Source organism: Arachis stenosperma, chromosome 5 (genome assembly GCF_014773155.1).
Source record: "Arachis stenosperma cultivar V10309 chromosome 5, arast.V10309.gnm1.PFL2, whole genome shotgun sequence".
Lineage (NCBI taxonomy): Eukaryota > Viridiplantae > Streptophyta > Magnoliopsida > Fabales > Fabaceae > Arachis > Arachis stenosperma.
The window spans coordinates 99,352,012-99,361,271 of NC_080381.1; positions in this window are offsets into that span (position 1 = coordinate 99,352,012).

The following is a 9,260-nucleotide window of genomic DNA, read 5'->3' on the forward strand; positions in this document are numbered from 1 at the left end:
CTTTCTCTTCAAGGTCTTTCAGGTTCAGGGTCAGCTTCAACAAGAATGCCTTTGTCTCTGGTCCTGCTATGAAAGAGAAGAGAACAAGAGAAATGTGGAATCCTCTATGTCACAGTATAGAGATTCCTTGAAGTGTCAGAGGAAAGAAAAATAGAAGAAAGAAGGTAGAAGAATTCGAACTGATGAGATAGAGTTCGAATGTGCATTAGAAGGAGCAGTACTCCATAAATAGAAGGATGTGAGAAGAGGGAAGGGATTTTTGAAAATTAATTAAAAAGATGTCAAAACATTTTAAAATTGATTGATAATTTTCGAAAATTGAAAGTGGAAAAGAATAAAGTGATTTTTGAAAAAGATTTTGAGATTAGAAGTTAAAAAGATTTGATTGAAAACTATTTTGAAAAAGATGTGGTTTGAGAAGATATGATTGGTTTTAAAAAAAAATGTGATTGAGAAGATATGATTTGAAAACAATTTTTAAAGATATGTTTTGAAAATTATTTTAAAAGATTGATTTTGGAAATTAGTGACTTGCCTAAAGAAAAAGATATGATTCAAACATTAAACCTTTCTCAACAAAAGGTAAACAAATTTAGATGTTCAATCAAATCATTAATTGTTAGGAAGTATCTTTGAAAAAGGAAAGAAATTGATTTTGAAAACATTTGATTGAAAAGATATGATTTGAAAAAGATTTGATTTTGAAAAACTTTGAAAACTTGAAAAAAAATTGATTTTGAAAACAAAGTCTTCCCCCTAGCACCATCCTGGCGTTAAACCCAGAATGGTATACATTCTGGCGTTTAACGCCCAAAATGATACCTCTTTGGGCGTTAAACGCCCAACCAGGTACCTGGCTGGCGTTTAAACGCCAGTCTGTTCTTCACTGGGCATTTTTTGAATGCTCAGCTTTCTGTATAATTCCTCTGCAGTATGTTCTGAATCTTCAATTCTTTGTATCATTGACTTGAAAGACACAAATTAAAAATATTTTTGGATTTTTAATAATCAAAATGCAACAAGAATCAAATAACAATGCATGCAAGGCACCAAACTTAGCAGTTTGTATACTACTGACACTATATGAGACGCATAAACACTCAAGCCAAAAGAATTCAAAGATCAGAGTAAGAAATCATCAAGAATTTCTTGAAGATCTTTAAGACACATGAATGAATGCATGCAATTGACACCAAACTTAAGATGAGACACTAGACTTAAGCAAGAAACACAAATATTTTTGGTTTTTATGATTTTGTAATTTTTTTTTTGTGTTTTTCGAAAATTAAGTGGAAAAGGTATCAAAATTCTTAATGAGAATTCCAGGAATCAGTGCAATGCTAGTCTAAGACTCCGGTCCAGGAATTAGACATGGCTTCACATCCAGCCAAGCTTTCAAAGAAAGCTTCGGTCCAAAACACTAGACATGACCAAAGGTCGCCAAGCCTTAGCAGATCACTGCTCCAAAAGCAAAATTGATGAAAATCACAAGCTTTTGTGGTGATAAGTTGAAACCTCGGTCCAATCAGATTAGACATGGCTTCTCAGCCAGCCAGATTTCAAAAATCATCATGAACTCTAGAATTCATCTTCAAGAATTTCGAAAAAAATAAATACCTAATCTAAGCAACAAGATGAAACCGTCAGTTGTCCAAACTGAACATCCCCGGCAACGGCGCCAAAAACTTGGTGCGCGAAATTGTGAACAATACTTTTCACAACTCTCATAATCCCTGGTCATGAACTCCAAAAACTTGGTGGTTCAATTCCATGGCATTACACAACTTCGCACAACTAACCAGCAAGTGCACTGGGTCGTCCAAGTAATACCTTACGTGAGTAAGGGTCGATCCCACGGAGATTGTTAGCATTGAAGCAAGCTATGGTCATCTTGTAAATCTTAGTCAGGCAAACTCAAATGTATATGATGATGAACGAAAATAACATAAAAGATAAAGATAGTGATACTTATGTAATTCATTGGTAGGAACTTCAGATAAGCGCATGAAGATGCCTTCCTTCCGTCTCTCTGCTTTCCTACTGCCTTCATCCAATCCTTCTTACTCCTTTCCATGGCAAGCTCGTGTAGGGTTTCACCGTTGTCAATGGCTACCTCCCATCCTCTCAGTGAAAGCGATTGCATATGTCCTGTCACGGCATAGCGGAATTCAGCTGTCGGTTCTCGGTCAGGCCGGAATAATATCCATCGATACTTTTGCGTCTGTCACTAACGCCCCGCCTGCTAGGAGTTTGAAGCACGTCACAGTCATTCAATCATTGAATCCTACTCAGAATACCACAGACAAGGTTAGACCTTCCGGATTCTCTTGAATGCCGCCATCAGTCCTGCCTATACCACGAAGATTCTGGTTAAAGAATCCAAGAGATATTCACTAAGCCTTGGTTGCTTGTAGAACAAGAATGGTTGTCAGTCACCTTGTTCATAGGTGAGAATGATGATGAGTGTCACGGATCATCACATTCATCAAGTTGAAGAACAAGTGATATCTTAGAATAAGAACAAGCGGAATTGAATGGAAGAACATAGTAATTGCATTAATACTCGAGGTACAGCAGAGCTCCACACCTTAATCTATGGTGTGTAGAAACTCCACCGTTGAAAATACATAAGAACAAGGTCTAGGCATGGCCGAATGGCCAGCCTCCCAAAGTGATCAAAGATCTAAAGAAAAAGGTTCCAAAGATCCGAAGATTTCTAATACAATAGTAAAAGGTCCTACTTATAGAAACTAGTAGCCTAAGGTGTACAGAAATGAGTAAATGACATAAAAATCCACTTCCGGGCCCACTTGGTGTGTGCTTGGGCTGAGCAATGAAGCATTTTTCGTGTAGAGACTCTTCTTGGAGTTAAACGCCAGCTTTGGTGCCAGTTTGGGCGTTTAACTCCCATTTGGGTGCCAGTTCCGGCGTTTAACGCTGGAATTTCTTGAGGTGACTTTGAACGCCGGTTTGGGCCATCAAATCTTGGGCAAAGTATGGACTATCATATTTCTGGAAAGCCCAGAATGTCTACTTTCCAACGCCGTTGAGAGCGCGCCAATTGGGATTCTGTAGCTCCAGAAAATCCACTTCGAGTGCAGGGAGGTCAGAATCCAACAGCATCTGCAGTCCTTTTTGGTCTCTGAATCAGATTTTTGCTCAGGTCCCTCAATTTCAGCCAGAAAATACCTGAAATCACAGAAAAACACACAAACTCATAGTAAAGTCCAGAAAAGTGAATTTTAACTAAAAACTAATAAAAATATACTAAAAACTAACTAGATCATACCAAAAACATACTAAAAACAATGCCAAAAAGTATATAAATTATCCGCTCATCATTGCCCTTTCTGTTGAGAAAGGTTTAATGTTTGAATCATATCTTTTCTTGTTAGCCAAGTTATTAATTTTTAAAATCAAATCTTTTTAAAATTGTTTTCAAATCATATCTTTTCAATTATATCTTTTTAATCACATCTTTTTCAAAGAAGTTTTCAATCATACCTTTTTGAATTCTAATTTCAAAATCTTTTTCAAAAATTATTTGATTTCTTTCCCACTCTTGGTTTTCAAAAGTCAATTAAAGTTTTTTTTTCAAAATGTTTTTAAAATCTTTCTAATTAATTTTCGAAAAACCTCTTCCCCTCTTCTCACATCCTTCTATTTATGGAGTATCACTCCTCCTCAATGCACAATTCGAACTCTATCTCACTAAGTTCGAATTCTTCTACCTCTTTCTTCTATTTTTCTTTTCCTCTGACACCTCAAGGAATCTCTATACTGTGACATAGAGGATTCCATATTTTCTTGTTCTCTTCTCTTTCATATGAGCAGGAACAAAGACAAAGGCATTCTTGTTGAAGCTGATCCTGAACCTGAAAGGATCTTGAAGCGAAAGCTAAGAGAAGCTAAGGCACAACTTTCTGCAGAGGACCTAACAGAAATCTTCAAAGAAGAAGAACCCATGGCAGCCGAAAACAACAACAATGCCAACAATGCAAGGAAGGTGCTGGGTGACTTTACTGCACCTACTCCCGACTTCTATGGGAGAAGCATCTCTATCCCTGCCATTGGAGCAAACAACTTTGAGCTTAAGCCTCAATTAGTTTCTCTAATGCAACAGAATTGCAAGTTCCATAGACTTCCATTGGAAGATCCTCATCAGTTCTTAGCTGAATTCTTGCAAATCTGTGACACTGTCAAGACTAATGGGGTTGACCTTGAGGTCTACAGACTTATGCTATTCCCTTTTGCTGTAAGAGACAGAGCTAGGATATGGTTGGACTCACAACCTAAAGAAAGCCTGAACTCTTGGGAAAAGCTAGTTAATGCCTTCTTGGCAAAGTTCTTTCCACCTCAAAAATTGAGTAAGCTTAGAGTGGAAGTCCAAACCTTCAGACAGAAGGAAGGAGAATCCCTCTATGAAGCCTGGGAAAGATACAAACAACTGATCAGAAAGTGTCCCTCTGACATGCTTTCTGAATGGAGCATCATAGGTATTTTCTATGATGGTCTCTCTGAACTATCCAAGATGTCTTTGGATAGCTCTGCTGGAGGATCTCTTCATCTGAAGAAGACGCCTACAGAAGCTCAAGAACTAATTGAAATGGTTGCAAATAACCAATTCATGTACACTTCTGAAAGGAATCCTGTGAACAATGGGACAAATCAGAAGAAAGGAGTTCTTGATATTGACACTCTGAATGCCATATTAGCTCAGAATAAGATATTGACTCAGCCAGTCAATTTGATTTCTCAAAGTCTGTCTGGAATGCAAAATGCACCTGGCAGTACTAAGGATGCTTCATCTGAAGAAGAAGCTTATGATCCTAAGAACCCTTCAATGGAAGAGGTGAATTACATAGGAGAACCCTATGGAAACACCTATAATTCTTCATGGAGAAATCATCCAAATTTTTCATGGAAAGATCAACAGAGACCTCAACAAGGTTTCAACAACAATAATGGTGGAAGAAACAGGTTTAGCAATGGCAAGCCTTTTCCATCATCTTCTCAGCAACAGACAGAGAGTTCTAAGCAGAGCCACTCTGACTTAGCAACCATGGTCTCTGATCTAATCAAAACCACTCAAAGTTTCATGACTGAAACAAGGTCCTCCATTAGGAATTTGGAGGCGCAAGTGGGACAGCTGAGCAAGAAAATTACTGAACTCCCTCCTAGTACTCTTCCAAGCAATACAGAAGAAAATCCAAAAGGAGAGTGCAAGGCCATCAACATGGCCGAATGTGGAGGGGAGGAAGAGGCAGTGAACGCCACTGAGGAAGACCTCCATGGACGTCCACTGGCCTCCACTGAGTTCCCCAATGAGGAACCATGGAAATCTGAGGCTCAAAATGAGACCATAGAGATTCCACTGGACTTACTTCTGCCATTCATGAGCTCTGATGAGTATTCTTCCTCTGAAGAGGATGAGTATGTCACTGAAGAGCAAGTTGCTAAATACCTTGGAGCAATCATGAAGCTAAATGACAAGTTATTTAGAAATGAGACTTGGGAGAACAAACCTCCTTTGCTCACCAAAGAACTGGATGACTTGTCTAGGCAGAAATTACCTCAAAAGAGACAAGATCTTGGGAAGTTTTCAATACCTTGTACCATAGGCACCATGACCTTCAAGAAGGCTATGTGTGACTTAGGGTCAAGCGTAAACCTCATGCCTCTCTCTGTAATGGAGAAGCTAGGGATCTTTGAGGTGCAAGCTGCAAAAATCTCACTAGAGATGGCAGACAACTCAAGAAAACAAGCTCATGGACTTGTAGAAGATGTTCTGGTGAAAATTGAAGACCATTACATCCCTGCTGATTTTATAGTCCTAGAGACTGGGAAGTGCATGGATGAATCCATCATCCTTGGCAGACCCTTCCTTGCCACAGCAAAGGCTGTGATTGATGTTGATAGAGGTGAACTGATCATTCAAGTGAATGAAGAATCCTTTGTGTTTAAGGCTCAAGGATATCCCTCTGTCACCATGGAGAGGAGGCATAAAGAGCTTCTCTCAAAACAGAGTCAAACAGAGCCCCCACAGTCAACTTCTAAGTTTGGTGTTGGGAGGCCACAACCAAACTCTAAGTTTGGTGTTGAACCCCCACTTTCAAACTCTAAGTTTGGTGTTGGGAGGTTCCAACATTGCTCTGAGCATTTGTGAGGCTCCATGAGAGCCCTCTGTCAAGCTACTGACATTAAAGAAGCGCTTGTTGGGAGGCAACCCAATGTTATATTTTATCTATTTTCCTTTGTTATTTTATGTTTTCTGTAGGTTGATGATCATGAGAAGTCACAAAATCAATTGAAAAAGCAAAAATAGAATGAAAAACAGGAAGAAAAATAGCACACCCTGGAGGAAGAACCTCCTGGCGTTTAAACGCCAGTAAGGCTAGCAGGTGGGCGTTTAACGCCCAGTCTGGCACCATTCTGGGCGTTTAACGCCAGAAAGGGGCACCAGACTGGCGTTAAACGCCAGGAAAGGGCAAGAAGCTGGCGTTAAACGCCAGAAATGGGCACCAGCCCGGCGTTTAACGCCAGAATTGGCTCAAAACGCATTTTTGTATGCCATTTGGTGCATGGATGACTTTTCCTTGACACCTCAGGATCTGTGGACCCCACAGGATCCCCACCAACCCCACCACCCTCTCTCTTCTTCACCCATTCACCAATCACCTCAATACCTCTTCCCCAAAAATCCTTCACCTATCAAATCCCATCTTTCTCTTCACCACTCACATCCATCCTTCATAAAACCCCACCTACCTCACCATTCAAATTCAAACCACTTTCCCTCCCAAACCCACCCATAATGGCCGAACCCTACCCCTCCCCTCACCCCTATATAAACCCTCCTTCACTTCTTCATTTTTACACACCCTAAACACTACTTCTTCCCCCTTTGGCTGAAACATAAGCCTCCTCCATCTCCTCCATTTTCTTCTTCTTCTACTCTCTTCTTTCTTCTTTTGCTCGAGGACGAGCAAACCTTTTAAGTTTGGTGTGGTAAAAGCATTGCTTTTTGTTTTTCCATAACCATTTATGGCATCCAAGGCCGGAGAAACCTCTAGAAAGAGGAAAGGGAAGGCAAAAGCTTCCATCTCCGAGCCATGGGAGATGGAGAGATTCATCTCAAGGGTGCATCAAGACCACTTCTATGAAGTTTGTGGCCTTGAAGAAAGTGATCTCCGAGGTCCCTTTCAAACTCAAAAAGAGTGAATATCCGGAGATCCGACATGAGATCCGAAGAAGAGGTTGGGAAGTTCTTACCAACCCCATTCAACAAGTCGGAATCTTGATGGTTCAAGAGTTCTATGCCAATGCATGGATCACCAAGAGCCATGATCAAAGTGTGAACCCGAACCCAAAGAATTGGCTTACAATGGTTCGGGGGAAATACTTAGATTTTAGTCCGGAAAATGTGAGGTTGGCATTCAACTTGCCCATGATGCAAGGAGATGAACATCCTTACACAAGAAGGGTCAACTTTGATCAAAGGTTGGACCAAGTCCTCACTGACATTTGTGAAGAGGGCGCCCAATGGAAGAGAGATTCAAGAGGGAAGCCGGTTCAATTGAGAAGGCATGACCTCAAGCCCGTGGCTAGGGGATGGTTGGAGTTTATCCAACGCTCAATCATTCCCACTAGCAACCGGTCTGAAGTTACTCTAGACCGGGCCATCATGATTCATAGCATCATGATTGGAGAAGAAGTAGAAGTTCATGAGGTTATAGCCCAAGAACTCTATAAGGTGGCGGACAAGTCCTCTACCTTGGCAAGGTTAGCCTATCCTCATCTCATTTGTCACCTCTGTTATTCAGTAGGAGTTGACATAGAAGGAGACATCCTCATTGATGAGGACAAGCCCATCACTAAGAAAAGGATGGAGCAAATAAGAGACCTCACTCATCATGAAATCCCTGAGATACCTCAAGGGATGCACTTTCCTCCACAAAACTATTGGGAGCAAATCAACACCTCCCTAGGAGAGTTGAGTTCAAACATGGGACAACTAAGGGTGGAGCACCAAGAACATTCCATCCTCCTCCATGAAATTAGAGAAGATCAAAGAATCATGAGAGAGGAGCAACAAAGGCAAGGAAGAGATATTGAGGAGCTCAAGCACTCCATAAGACCTTCAAGAGGAAGAACAAGCCGCCATCACTAAGGTGGACCCGTTCTTTAATCTCCTTGTTCTTTATCTTTCTGTTTTTCGAAAATTTATGCTTATGTTTGTCCATGTTTGTGTCTTATGATCATTAGTGTCTTAGTGTCTATGCCTTAAAGTTATGAATGTCCTATGAATCCATCACCTTTCTTGAATGAAAACTATTTTTATTACAAAAGAACAAGAAGTACAGGATTTCGAATTCATCTTTAAAACTAGCTTAATTAGTTTGATGTGGTGACAATACTTTTTGTTTCCTGAATGTATGCTTGAACAGTGCATATATCTTTTGAATTTGTTGTTCATGAATGTTAAAATTGTTGGCTCTTGAAAGAATGATGAAAAAGGAAGCATGTTACTGAGGATCTGAAAAATCATAAAAATGATTCTTGAAGCAAGAAAAAGCAGTGAATACAAAAAAAAAAGAAAAAGAGAAGGAGAAAAACGAAAAAAAAAAGGGAGAAAAAGAAAAAGAAAGAAAAAAAAAGAGAAATAAAGTTGTGATCCAAGGCAAAAAGAGTGTGCTTAAGAACCCTGGACACCTCTAATTGGGGACTCTAGCAAAGCTGAGTCACAATCTGAAAAGGTTCACCCAATTATGTGTCTGTGGCATGTATGTATCCGGTGGTAATACTGGAAGACAGAGTGCTTTGGGCCACGGCCAAGACTCATAAAGTAGCTGTGTTCAAGAATCATCATACTTAACTAAGAGAATCAATAACACTATCTGGATTCTGAGTTCCTAAAGAAGCCAATCATTCTGAATTTCAAAGGATAAAGTGAGATGCCAAAACTGTTCAGAGGCAAAAAGCTACTAGTCCCGCTCATCTAATTGGAGCTAAGTTTCATTGATAATTTGGAGTCTATAGTATATTCTCTTCTTTTTATCTTATTTGATTTTCAGTTGCTTGGGGACAAGCAACAATTTAAGTTTGGTGTTGTGATGAGCGGATAATTTGTACGCTTTTTGGCATTGTTTTTAGTATGTTTTTAGTATGATTTAGTTAGTTTTTAGTATATTTTTATTAGTTTTTAGTTAAAATTTACTTTTCTGGACTTTACTATGAGTTTGTATGTTTTTCTGTGATTT